Here is a 14,752-nt window from a genome sequence, read left to right as displayed (position 1 = left end):
CTACTTCATGTCTGGCCTTGTAGGGTCTTAATGTCAGGTCTGAGAATTACAATTTCTCACACTATGTATTGCTGCAAGATAAATGTATGAGATTTATATTTGTCAGCCTAATTGATCCTAATTGGTCTCTCTCTCTCTCTTTTTTTTTTTTTTTTTTTTTTTTTTTTGGTCTTTTTAGGGCTGCACCTGGAGGTTCCCAGGCTAGTGGTCAAATCAGAGCTGTAGCTGCTGGCCTACGCCACAGCAACACAGGATCTGAGCTGGGTCTGCGACCTATACCACAGCTCATGGGAACACCATATCCTTAACCCACTGGGTGAGGCCAGGGATCAAACCTGTGTCCTCATGGATACTAGTCAGATACGTTTCTGCTGAGCCATGATGGGAACTCCGTAATTGGTCTCGTCTAGGTTCGGGTTTGAATACAGGTTTATTAGCCAAGCCAATGATATTTATTTCTAAGAGTCAGGGTGACACTTCTGAGCAGTCATTTGCAAATAAGGAGCTAAAGGAACAAAATTAAATTATGAAAAAATTTAATTATATATAATCATATTCAATAAGTACTTTTGAACACTATACAAATTACATCCAAAAGTATAAAAACTGATATGAAATAGATCCTCAAAGACTACATTCTCATTCTTTTCCTTTCTATCTATGCCTTACTTGTGGATTGGCAGCAATGTATTTACTTTCAAGACAATTTTATCCTTTGGAAAACCTGGAGGCACAGCTCACTACTGATTAGAAACAATTAACTTATTTCTATTAAAAAGCCATTAGACTAGCACAAGAAGCCTGAAGAAGAGCAATGCAGATCCCAGTATATCAACAAAGTAAGAACTCTTAATCAAAGGAAGTGTTAATACTGCTTGCTCACAAAGGAATAATGTACTTGTGAACAAAACAAAACAAAAAACCTTACTGACCACATACTTCCTTATTCAAAGAAAAAGGACCAGGCTCATAAAGTTCATCGTGTGACAGTGTAATTGTGTCCAAATATCAGTGAATGGTAAATGCGAAAGCATAAGGATGAATTTCATTAAAAATAAGAAAAGAGCAGGAAATAAAATCATACTCAAAATTATACTTTCTTTCCGACTGTCATTCAATTAATCACACTTTAAGGTTTCATTATTTTTCATATAAATGGGAGTTTTCACTCAGATAAGCCAGTAATAAGATTAAACTCTAAAATGATATTGTAAAGAAGGTGGTAGAATCTCTGTCCTGAGAGATTTTATTTATTTATTTATTTATTTATTTTATTTTTTTACAGAATAAAATACATACATTTACACACAATTACATTCACACAGATGATTATATCATGGATCTTAAGAAACAGATTAAGTGACTCCCTCTGGAGAAGTGGAATGGAAAATATGCTGAGACAAATAGGAAATTTATTCTATATCCCATTTTGTATGGCTTTCATCCTTACTATTTAGTATTATCTATTACATTTCAATTTTTCTTTAACAATTAGCATTATATTAAATTGTTATATTATGCAACTAAAATTTATAAAGAAGAAAGCCTTATATACCATTAAACATTTTATATAGCGTAATAAAAAGAATAACTTAACTGGTAAGAATAACAAAAATAATACACCCTCTGAAAATAAGTAAAATATAAAATACATAAGTTGGTTAAAAAACAGTGTAATGTTATAAATATGTCCTCACAATTTGTTACATCTCATTGATTCTTCAATAAAGGCATTACACCATTCTAGGTGATGTGATAAACAAGACATTATAGACCTTACATCGTACCATGGAGAGAAATGGTTATTAATAATACAATTGTAGACCCATATTATTTAATTGTACAGTGGCATTCTTTAATTATAATTATCATAAATTCTTTGATGGAGAGGAAATCAGAATCAGATGTAAGAAGACTTCATCGTTCCAAGAATGATGTTGAATGACCCCCTTCATGGTGGATTATGCACTTATTTACTATGAGATATATTTCTTCTCCAGAGATTCCTTGTTTGTGTATCAATTGTAGATTTTTGGTTTGCAGTTCTTCTGAAGTTTTGATGTAAGAGTCTATATGTATATGAGATTGTTTTAAGTTGTTGCTCTCTTAATTGCAAGTTCATCTCCAGTGTCCTGCATTTGTACCCACCTCGTCTCATGATTTCTGACTTTGGTGGTGTAATTGTGCATGGATGATTTCGTATCTTTACTGTATATATACCTTTACTGGTGAGCCTTGTCATTTGTGGAATTTTTGTTTCCTGTTGCTGTCGTTTCTTTCCTGCCTAGAGAAGTTCCTTTAGTATTTGTTGCAAGGCTGGTTTAGTGTTGCTGAATGCTCTCAACTTTTGCCTATCTGTGAAGGTTTTGATTTCTCCTTCAAATCTGAAGGAGAGCCTTGCTGGGTAAAGGAATCTTGGTTGGAGGTTTTTTCCTTTCATCATGTTAGGTATATCATGCCACTCCCTTCTGGCCTGCAGAGTTTCTGCTGAAACATCTGCCGATAACCTTATTGGGGTTCCCTTGTATGTTACTTGTTTCTTTTCCCTAGCTGCTCTCAGTGTTTTCTCTTTGTCTTTAATTTTGGTGAGTTTGATTAACATGTGTCTTGGTGTATTCCTCCTTGGGTTTATTTTATGTGGTCCTCGTTGTGCCTCCTGGATTTGAGTGGGTGGTTCCTTTTCCATGTTAGGGAAGTTTTTGGCTATTATCTCTTGGAATAGTTTTTCTGTCTCCTTCTCTCTCTCTTCTCCTTCTGGCACCCCTATAATACAGATGTTGGTGTGTTTAACATTGCCCCAGAGTTCCCTGAGACTCTCTTCATTTGTTTTCAATCTTTTATCTCTTTTCTGTTCTGCATCGGTAATTTCTTCTAATCTGTCCTCCACCTCACTTATTCGTTCTTCTGCCTCCTGTATTCTGCTGTTAGCTGCTTCTAGTGAATTTTTTATTTAAGTTTTTGTATTTTGCATCTCTTCTTGTTTAAGTTTTATATCTTGTATCTCTTTGGTTAGTGTTTCCTGTAAATTATCCATCTTTGCCTCCAGTTTATTTCCAATGTCTTGCATCATCTTCAGGATCAACAGTCTAAAGTCTTTTTCCTGGAGGCTGAGAATCTCCTGATCACTTAGCTGATTTCCTGGGGTTTTTCCTTTCTCCCTCCTCTGAGTTATAGTTCTCTGTCTTTTCATTTTTATAGGTTTTTGGTGTGGTGACCTTTTTATAGATAATAGAGCTGTAGCCTCTCTTACTTCTGGTGTCTGCCCCCCTTGTGGCTGAAGTCTGTATGGGGGGGCTTGCTGTAGGCTTCCTGATGGGAGCGGCTGATGCCTGTCTACTGGTAGGTGGAGCCGATTCTAATCCCTCTGGTGGGTGGGGCTTAGTCTCTGGATGGGATTAAAGGCAGCTGTGTGCCTGAGGGGTCTTTAAGTTGCCTGTTTACTGAGGGGTGGGGCTGTGATCCCACCTGGATTGGTGTTTGCCCTGGGGCTTCTCAGCAGCTGGCTGATGGGTGGGGCCAGATTTTCCCAAAATGGCCACCTCCAGAGAAGGGGCACTGCTGCTGAATATTCCCGAGAGCTTTGCCTTCAATGTCCTTCCCTCACAACAAGCCACATTCACCCCTGGTTTCCCAGGATGTCCTCCAAGAACTGCAGTCAGGTTTGACCTAGGTTCCTATGGAGACCTCACTCTGCCCTGGGACCCAGTGCACGTGAAAGTCTGTGTGCGCCTTTTAAGAATGGGGTCTCCATTTCCCCCAGTCCTGTGGAGCTCCTGTGCACAGGCCCCACTGGCCTCCAATGCCAGATGCTCCAGGGGCTCTTTCTCCCAGTGACAGATCTCCACACATGAGTTTGATGTGTGGCTCAGAACTCTCACTCCTGTGGGTGAGTCTCTGTGAGCCAGTTAGTTTTCTGTCTGTGGAGCTTCCCACCCGGGAGGTATGGGGTTGTTTATATCACGAAATCACCCCTCCTACCTCTTGATGTGACCTCCTCTTTTTCTTCTGGAGTAGGGTATGGGTTTCTGGTCCATTTGGGTAGAGATTGCTCAGTCTTTAGTTGTGAATTTTGTTGTTTTTAGGAGAGAAGTTGAGCTCCAGTCCTTCTATTCCGCCATCTTAATCCCGTCTCCTGTCCTGAGAGATTTTAAAGAATTGGACTGACATCTGTCTCATCTAAGTTGGGTACTTTAGGAAATTTTATTCTATAGCAGAGAATGTTATGAGTTGACTTTTTCAAGTTTACTTTCAACATTAAAATCTTAAACTTGAAAATATATGATAAGGTCCATTAAAGCTTAACAATTTTTTTTGAGTGAAGGAACATCTCTTCCTGAGAGTGTAAATATCATTGCTTCTTCTGAAGGCAAATCTCTCCTTAGGATATTAGAAGTATATTATCAGTCATGAAAAGAACTTTGTGTGTTTTTTATAAAAGGCAAAAAAAATCAGCTTGTGACAGAATATATCCTGCTAACTTATATCAATGCTTGAATTCAAGGTTTTCTTTTTTCTTTGTGCCAGAAGAGTGGTTCTTTGACTTTAAAGAGAGACTGCTTTTGCTAGTGTTTACACACTAGATATTTTTTTGTTAGTTATAATGTACTGCTATTAGTAATAGCAATTTTTGTAATGATGTTAATAAAAATCTTATGCATTTAAGGTGTGCATGATATTTTGATATACATAAAGATCATGAAATGATGGCTATAGTCAAGCTAATTAACATATCCACTTCCTCACATATTCATGTGTTTATGAGTGTGTGTGTGTGGTGAGAGCCCCTGAGATTGACTCAGCAAATTTCCAATATACAATATGGTACTATTAATTATAGTCGCCATTCTGCACATTAAATATCTACAATATATTCATCCTACATAACTGGAACTTTGTACCCTTTAACCAACATACCACATTTTCCCTACCTCCCCACCCCTGGTAACCACTCTTTACTCTTTGCTTTTATGAATTTGACTTTTTTAGGTTCCACATAAAAGTGAGATCATGCAGTATTTTTTTTTCTGTGTCTGGCTTATTTCACTTAAAATGTCATCCAGGTTCATCCATGATGTTGCAAATGGGACAGACACTTAGGTTGTTTCCATAACTCAGCTATTAGGAATAATGCTGCAAGTGAACAATGGGAGTACAGACATCCCTTCAAGATACTGATTTCATTTCCTTCGGATATATGCTCAGAAAAGGAATTACTGGATCATGTGGTAGTTCTACTTTTAATTTTATGAGGAGTCTCCACATTGTTTTCCATAGTGTCTGCACCAATTTACATTCCTACCAATAGTGTACAAGGCTTCCTTCTCTATATCCTCTATAACACTTGCTATCATTTGCCTTTTTGATAATAACCATCCAAAAGGGTGTGAGTTGATACCTCACAGTGGTTTAGATTTGCATTTCCCTGATGATTAGGGTGTTGAGCACATTTTCATATACCTGTTGGCCATTTGTATGTTTTTGGAAAAATGACTTTTCAGGTCCTTTCCCTCTTTTACAAATCAGGTTCTTTGAGTTTGCTTGTTTTGTTTTATGTTTTAAATGATTGAGTTATACACGTCCCTTGTATATTTTGGATATTAACCCTTTATCAAATATGTGATTTGCAAATACTTTCTCCCAATCTGCAGTTTGCTTTTTCATTTTGTTTATTGTTCCCTTTGCAGCAGATTATTAGTTTGATGTAGTCCCACTTGTTTATTTTTCCTTTTGTTGCCTAAGCTTTTGGTGTCATATCTAAAAAATCATTGCCAAGACCAATATCAAGATTTTTCCTTATGGTATCCTTTAGGAGTTTTATGATTTCGGGTCTTACATTAAGTATTTAATCCATTTTGGATTTATTATTGTATTTGATGTAAGATGGGGTGCAATTTCATTCTTTCACATATGGCTATGTAGTTTTCCCAGCACCATTTATTAAAGGAACTATTCTTTCTTCATGATGCATTCTAAGGATTGTTAAAGATTAGTTGACCATATATGCTTGGGTTTATTTTTGGGCTCTCTATGCTGTTCCATTGGTCTATGTGTCTATTTTTATGCTAGTACTGTACTAGTTTGATCACTATCGATTTGTAATATAATTTGAAAGCAAGAAATGTGATGCCTCCAACTTTATGCTTCTTTCTTAATTTCTTTGGCTATTCAGGGTGTTTCATGGTTCCATACAAATTTTAGGATTGTTCTATTGCTGTGAAAAATGCTATTGGAATTTTGTTAGGGATTGCATTGAATCTTTAGATTATTATGGATGGTGTGGACATTTAACAATATTAATACTTCCAGTGCCTGAGCATGGCACACCATTACATTTGTTTGTGGCTTATTCAATTTTGTCATCAATTTTTTGGGTTTCAGTGTACAGATCTTTTACTTCCTTGGTTAAATTTATTCTGAAGTATTTTGTTCTCTTTGATGGTACTGTAAATGGGATTGTTTTCTTGATTTCCCTTTAGGATAGATCACTGTTGGTGTAAAGAAATCTGATTTTTGTATGTTAACTTTGTATCCTACAACTTTACTGAACTGGTTTCTTAGTTTTAAGAGTTTTTAACGGAGTCTCTAGTGTTTTCTACATATGAGATTATGCTATCTGCAAACAGATAACTTTCCTTCTTTTCCAGTTTGGTTGCCTTTTATTTCTTCTTGTATAATTGTTCTTGCTAGTATTTTCAGTACTATGTTAAATAGAAATGAAGAGAGTGGACATCTTTGCTTTCTACATTTCCCCATTGATTATGATACTAGCTGTGGATTTTTCACAAATAGCATTATTATACTGAGGTGAAATCCTTCCATACCTATTTGTTGGGCACTTTTATTATGAGTAGATGTTGAACTTTGTCCAGTGCTTTTTCTGCATCTATTGAGATGATCATGTAGTTTTTATCTTTGAATCTGTTAATGTGGTGTGTCACATGGATTGATTTGCATATGTTAAACCAACCTTGCATCTCAGGGTTAAATCCCACTTAGTGGTGATGTATAAATTTTTTGAAGTATTGTTTAATGTAGTTTGCTGGTATGTTATTGAGAATTTTTGCATCTACATTCATCAGAAATATTGGCCTGTAGTTTTCTTGTGTCTTTTTCTGGCTTTAGTATCAGGGTGATGCTGGCCTCATATAATGCATTTGGAAGTATTCTCTTTACTGTTTTTGGAATAGCTTGAGAAGAACTGGTATTACTTCTTTGAATGTTAGAATTCAGCTGTTAAGCCATCTGGTGTTGGACTTTCCTTTGTTAAGAGGTTTTTGATTACAACTTTAATCTCCCTATTTGTTATTGGTTAGTTTGGCTTCCTATTTATTCTGATTCAGTCTTGGTAAGTTGTATGTTTCTAGAAATTTGTCCATTTCCTCAAGTTATCCAATTTGTTGGTATAGAATTGTACATAATAGTACTTTACGATCCTTTTAATTCCTGAGATATCTATTATAATGCCTCATTTTTCACGTCTGATTTTGTTGGAGTCCTCTCTGTTTCTTCTTGGTATAGCTAAGGATTTTTTGATTTTGCTTATTATTTCAAAAAAATCAACTCTTAGCTTGTCAATTTTTTAAATCATTTTTCTATCCTCTATTTGATTCATTCGCCTCTGATCTTTATTTCCTTCCATCTTCAACTTTGACTTAGTTCTTTCTTCTTTTTCTGGTACTTTGAGGTATAAAGTTAGGTTGCTTATTTGATGTCTTTCTTCCTTTTTAATGTAGGCATTTATCACTATAAAATTCCCTCTTTGTACTGCTTTTGCTACCTTCCACACACTTTGGTATTCTGTATCTTCATTTTTGTTTGTCTCAATTTTTTTTTTTTTGTCTTTTTAGGGCCACACCCATGGCATATTGAAGTTCCCAAACTAGGGGTTGAATCAGAGCTGTAGCTGCTGGCCTATGCCACAGCATCCGAGGCACAATCTGTGACCTACACCACACCTCATGGCAACAACAGATCCTTAACCCACTGAGTGAGGCCAAGGAGTTGAACCCACATCATCATGGATGCTAGTCAGATTTGTTACCCCTGAGCCATGAGGAGAACTCCTCAAAATCTTTTTTTAACGTTTTGATTTCCTGCTTGACCCAGTGGTTGTTCAAGAATATGTTATTTAGGAGTTCCCGTCGTGGCACAGTGGTTAACGAATCCGACTAAGAACCATGAGGTTGCGGGTTTGATCCCTGGCCTTGCTCAGTGGGTTAACGATCCGGCGTTGCAGTGAGCTGTGGTGTAGGTTGCAGACGCGGCTCGGATCCCACATTGATGTGGCTCTGGCATAGGCCGGTGGCTACAGCTCCAATTCGACCCCTAGCCTGGGAACCTCCAGATGCTGCAGGAGCGGCCCAAGAAATGGTAAAAAGACAAAAAAAAAAAAAAAAAAAGAATATGTTATTTAGTTTCCAAATATTCATGAATTTTTTCCTTTTTTTTTTTTTTTTTTTTTTTGCTCTTATTGATTTCTAGTTTCATTCCATGGAAAAGTATGACTTCAGTCTTCTTTTATTCTTTTTTTTTCTTTTTTTCTGGGGCCACGCCTGCAGCATGTGGAAATTCCCAGACTAGGGGTCGAATCAGAGCTTCAGCTACTGGCCTGTGCCACAGTCACAGCCACACCAGAGCCAAGTTGCATCTGTGACCTACACTGCAGCTTGCAGCAGTGCTGGATCCTTAACCCTCTGAGCGAGGCCAGGGATTGCACCTTCATCCTAATGGGTACTAGTTGGGTTCTTAACCCTCTGAGCCATAACAAGAACTCCATGTCTTCAGTGTTCTTAAATTTAAGACTTGTTTTTTAACATAATATATGATCTGTCCTAGAAATGTTCAGTGTGCACTTGAAAAAAATGTAGATTATACTGTTGGGTCGAAAATTCTGTATATGTCTGTTTGGTTCATTTGGTCTATAGTTTTGTTCAAGTCAGCTATTACTTTATTGATTTTCTGTCTGGATGTTCTATTCATTATTGAAGGTAGATATTTAAATCTCCTATTCTTGCTGTAAATTTCTCCTTTCAGGACTGTCAATATTTGCCTTATATACTTAGGTGCTCTGATGTTCAGTGCATACATATTTACCTTTATTATATTTTCCTTTTCAATTGACCCTTTTATCATTATGTATTGACTTTGGTCTCTAAAGACAGTTTTGACTTAAAATCTATTTGTCTGATGTAATTATAGCCACTCTTATTCACTTTTGGTTTCCATTTACATATTGTTTTCCCTTCCCTTAACTTTGAGCCTATGTGTATTCTTGAGTGAGTTTTCAGGTAAACGGACAGTGGGATCTTGTTTTTTTTTATCCATTCAGCCACTCTGTATCTTTTTATTGGAGATTAAATCTATTTACATTTAAAGTAATTATTGATAAGGAAGGATTTACTATTGCCATTTTGTTAACTGTTTTCTGTCTGTCTTCTGTAGGTCTTCTATCCTTCTTTTTGTCTTTGCTGCTTTCCTTTGTTTCATTGGTTTGTTTCATTCTTGTTGTTGTATTGATAGGTTTTGATTCCTTTCTCTTTTTCTTTGTTACTTCTGTAGGCATTTTCTTTGTGGTTACCAAGGGGCAGTAATAGAAATTTTAATTTTTCACAATACTTAGCAACATTTTTCTATAATCATTTTTCTGTTCTAGAAACTGATTTGGCAGGGGGAAAGGAGAGAAGGATTGGGAACTCTGTTGCTTGGGGACAAAATGTATAGGCTAGCTTTTTTGTGACTGCTCTGTTCTCAATACTTTACTTTTAACTGGAGATGTCATATCACCAAATTTCAAGTGAATCATAACCATAATCTAATGGGAAATAAGTGTAAACTTGGGGAGGCTGATGAATAATTATTCTATTAATCATTCATCTTCCTATAAGAGATTTTTAAGCAATTTCAGAATGTTGCCCAGTCTAATTCTCCTTCATCTTGCCAGTAAGAAAACATGTAGAAATTGACTGAGTGGCTCCATATTATATTGGGAAGTGGGAAGTCTAGATCAGAGGTTCTCATAATGTGGTGTAGTGGTTCCTGAGAGTTTTTCAGAGTCTGTGAAGTCAAGACAATTTTCATAATTGTACTCAGATATTATTTGCTTTTTTTACTATCATTCTCTCACAAGTATAGTAACTTCCAGAGGCTACATGGTATACCATGACATCATTGTTTTGACAGTTAATTGTGCATGTTCTTGTGTTTTCTAGAATTTTCTAAGACAGTAGGTTTAGAGTAAAAATATGGTTGTGTTCATACATATACAAATAATTCAGTTTGTTCTCATTACCTAAACTGTTTTCTTAGTGGTTACCTACAGTTATACCTTCAGTAATCTTTCTAATCTCCTTATTACCCACCAAATCACTATTTTATTTTTATTTACTTATTTGTTATTAGAGTATAGTTGATTTACAGTGTTGTGTCAATTTCTGCTGTCACCAAATCACTATTTTTAAATTCTAGGGTTTCCCTAATGCCTATGTGGAAATGCAAAAGTAAGTACACTATATTTTTCTTGTATTGCAGTTATAATTTTTAAAAATTTTCCAGAAGCTTCTAAGTATTTATACTTTATCTAAAACGTATAGAATTTAATGATGTTTATACTATTATAAAGTCATATTTATATTTGTCTTATTTTTAGAAATGTATCATTGGCTTATAAAAGGGAGAGTAGAAAAATCACTTTTTCAACCCAAAGCTGCTCCAACTTTCTAAAGATACTGGGAATCATTTTCACCTTGAAATTAATATCACATAGTTTGTTGACTCAAGGAAAGGAGGACTGTACTCCAAAGAAACTAGAAAAAACTGGAAATTAACTATGATGAAAACTATTTCTCTTGGTTTTATAGATATTAACAATTTACTTTATCGCATCTCGTGCGACAGAACATTTTCAGATAGTATTATGGTACCAGTTAAATTGCAACATCATTTTGAATTCAGTCACTTGGTGATTATGGATAAAAGAATTAAGTATTTTAAACATAGATGGATAAGCTCTTTAAATGCAAAATTTGTTTGTTACAGCTTTAAAACTAGAAATAATGCCACCAAAGGAATTTATGGGCAAATTATCATAAGTTGGCTAGAAAAACACACACAGTAACTAAGAGACTAAATAAGCCATGTGCAGTTGACATTGCTTAATGAATGCCTACTGAATAAAAAGTCAGTAAAAGAAATAGTGGTACTGATACTTTCCAATGATACAGTAACACAGCTAATTAAATATTTAGCTATAAAAATGACATTATTTCATCCTCAGAATTACACTTTTGCCTTAAAAATGCCTGAATCTAAATATGGTTGAAGTTGATGAGAATGCATGGAAATAAAAGTATTGATAAAATATGCCAAGTGCTGAATAACTTTTTTTAATCTCAGTGGTGTATCCTGGAACAGTCATGTTGACATTTGTACTGATTGTGCAAAAGCATTGGTATATAAAACTGCCAGTCCCTTAGCATGAATCAAGACAGTAGCACCAAACTATACCAAGTCATTGTATTCTTCACCATTGTGTACTTCAATAAATGTGCAAGTTTCATTAAGAATATTTTTGATAAAGCAAGGGTTGGGTTTTGAGGTAATAAGCCTAATCTAGGGAAGTGCATATATCCCATTTTTTCTCTGAGACTTGGTTTGCTTATGGACTTTTTACAATTTACCTCTTACTACTTTATCTAATTTCCTTTTTAATAGGAAGGTGCCCAGTTTCCACTCATCTCACAGGAGTTATTATTCTGAAGGTTTACATCCATAGACTCCTCTTCCCTCTCTTTCCCTTCTGGAATCAAGTAGCCCATCCTCAAATACCCATGACTGAATAGTACTGCAAGATTATAAAAATACATTTGATATCAAATAAGCACTTATGAAATGTTCATCCCCATTGTAGGTGATTGGAAATTACAGGAGTAAGATAAATACTCCTGCTCTTAAGGAATTTGCATCCAATAAGAAGATATACACAAAGGTAAATGAAATTTCAATATTATGAAATCAGGGTAGGCATGGTTCAGGAGTGGGGAGTAATGGACATTGGTCAGAGAAGGCTTTATAGAACAGACTGTTATTTGAAGAATGACTAAAAATTACTCATAAAGGAGGAAGCATCACATACAAAGCAACCCAAAATGGGAATGAGAGTATGGAAAGTAGAAAGCAGTTGAATTTATGATTGGAGTATAGAGTGATAAAAAAGAGTAGTGAACATGGAGTAGAGACAAATCTTTGACAAGTCCTATATGCCATGGTATAGTGTTTGGATTTCATTCTACACATCAGAAAGCCACTTGAAGGAAGCTTTTTGGAGGAAGACTATTTTAGAATGATTATTCAGAGTTTTAGAAATGGTTTGTAAGGGAATAAACATGCAAACAGTGAGGCCAGTTTGGAGGCTAATATGGTACTTTAGGGGAAGATGATGGGGAACTATACTATAGAAGTGGCAGTGGAATTGGGAAGAAGTGGGAAAACTCAAGATTCAGGAGATAGATTAGGACTTAGTAGTGGTTTGGATGTGGGAAGTGAAGCAAAGGGAAGAGCACCAAAGATCCTGACTTTGAGCAGGTGCATGGTAGTCATCCACTGAGGTGGATAACCCAGGAGGAATAGCTAGTTTAGGGTGGTGAGCGGGAAAAGATGAATTCCTTTTCAAACATGTAATTGTGCTTACGGGAGACATCCAAGGAGGCATGTGCAATGTGCAACATTACATAGAATGAAAAGGCAAGCACTCATCTATTCATTCACCTGCTTGTTTAAAGTACTGATTTTAAAATCATCACAAGTGTATAATTGTCTAATATCCAACCTAAAAAAGTTGCAAACTTTCTAAGTTTTCTTATGTCTTCCAGTGTTTCACTGTCCATAGAACTGGAAGCTGCTTTTCATATCTTATCTAAAATTCCTCTGGTGTACTTTATTTTATTTTTTATCATTAATTTTTTCTTTTTCAACCGCTCCCACAGCGTATGGAAGTTCCCAGGCGAGGGAGAGAATCCAAGCCACAGCTGCAACCTACGCCACAGCTGCAGCAATGCTGGATCCTTAACCCACTGTGCCACAGCACAAACTCCTCCTCTGGTGTATATTTTTAGGGCTGCACCTACAGCTTATAGAAGTTCCCAGGCTAGGGGTTGAATTACTGCAGCTGCTGGACTATGCCAGAGCCACAGCAATGCAGGGTCCGAGCTGCATCTGCAACCTACACTACAGCTCATGGCAATGCCAAATCCTCAACCCACCGAGCAAGGCCAGGGATCAAACCTGTATCATCATGGATCCTAGTAAGGTTCGTTTCTGCTGAGCCACAATAAGAACTCCCCTCTGGGGTATTTTAAACCTCTCCTTACCTACTGTTCCTAGAAACCAAGAACAGATATTCCATCATCCTCCTTATAGTCTCCCTTCACATTTTCAAAAAACTCCAAATACATACACACATGAAATCCCGTCCACCACTCTGTGAAACCTTCCCTGGCCATTCTATTAGGAAATTATTTTTTCACCTGTGAACTTCCATAGCCACTTGTACCATTAATATGGCACTAAACCACAGTTTCTTTGATGTTTCTGTATATCGTTTTTTTGTATATGTCTTATCTCCCCTGCTAAACTGTAGGGTCTTTGAAGTCAGAAGTATATATCCTCCATAGCATCTGCCATGTTTGGGAAAAGGCATTGATTTATACAAACATAAAATAGTACAGCATATTTAGTAGGTGCTCTGTCAATACTTGTCAAGTGAATGATACCCCAACTGCAACTTTCATTTGGTGAAATCAGCCTCATAAGCCCCATGTCCTAAATGATGAGGTCTCATTGCACTCCTTATTGTGGTTAAGTGCATTGTGATGTGGTTACATGGGTTCCATCTACTAAACTTTACTCCTTTGTCAATAGATGTTTAAATACTCTTGGTTATATTTTTAAAATTCAAGAATGTTATGTAAGTGTAATATATAGTGGAAATTTGCATTTTTTCATGTGCTTGTTGGCCATTTGTATATCATCCTTGGAGAAATGTCTATTCAGGTCTTTTGTCCATTTTTTAATTGGGTTGTTAGCTTTTTTGCTGTTGAGTTGTATAAGTTGCTTGTATATTTTAGAGATTAAGCCCTTGTCGTTGCATCATTTGAAACTAATTTCTCCCATTCTGTGAGTTGTCGTTTTGTTTTCTTTTTGGTTTCCTTTGCTGTGCAAAAGCTTGTCATTTTGTTTAGGTCCCATTGGTTTATTTTTGCTTTTATTACTGTTGCTTTGGGAGACTGACCTGAGAAAATATTCATGACGTTGATGTCAGAGAATGTTTTGCCTATGTTCTCTTCTAGCAGTTTGATGGTGTCTTGTCTTATACTTAAGTCTTTCAGCCATGTTGAGTTTATTTTTGTGCATGGTGTGAGGATGTGTTCTAGTTTCATTGATTTGCATGCAGCTGTCCAGGTTTCCCAGCATCACTGATTATTAGAGAAATGCAAATCAAAACTACCACGAGATACCACCTCACACCAGTCAGAATGACCATCATTAATACGTCCACAAATAACAAATGCTGGAGGGGCTGTGGAGAAATGGGAACCCTCCTGTCCTGTTGGTGGGAATGTAAACTGGTACAATCACAGTGGAGAACAGTATGGAGGTACCTTAGATATCTATATATAGAACTACCATATGACCCAGCAATCCCACTCTTGGACATATATTCAGACAAAACTTTCCTTGAAAAAGACATATGCACCCA

The 14,752-nt window shown here is 36.3% G+C and overlaps 1 long non-coding RNA gene across 1 annotated transcript; it reads left to right on the top strand.

The window, feature by feature from the left end:
- Positions 1–8,440: 8,440 nt before the first annotated feature.
- Positions 8,441–14,313, top strand: LOC146394659 (uncharacterized). The gene is made up of 2 exons (XR_014835651.1): positions 8,441–10,496; positions 11,906–14,313. It is a non-coding gene; the product is annotated as an uncharacterized LOC146394659 (long non-coding RNA).
- Positions 14,314–14,752: the final 439 nt, after the last annotated feature.

Source organism: Sus scrofa, chromosome X (genome assembly GCF_054392235.1).
Source record: "Sus scrofa isolate SSC_HxYL_T2T_F1_AM1 chromosome X, Sscrofa_HxYL_maternal_Yorkshire_Landrace_v2.0, whole genome shotgun sequence".
Classification (NCBI taxonomy): domain Eukaryota; kingdom Metazoa; phylum Chordata; class Mammalia; order Artiodactyla; family Suidae; genus Sus; species Sus scrofa.
Note: the sequence above shows the minus strand (reverse complement) of the source record. Positions and strands in the feature narration are given on the sequence as shown.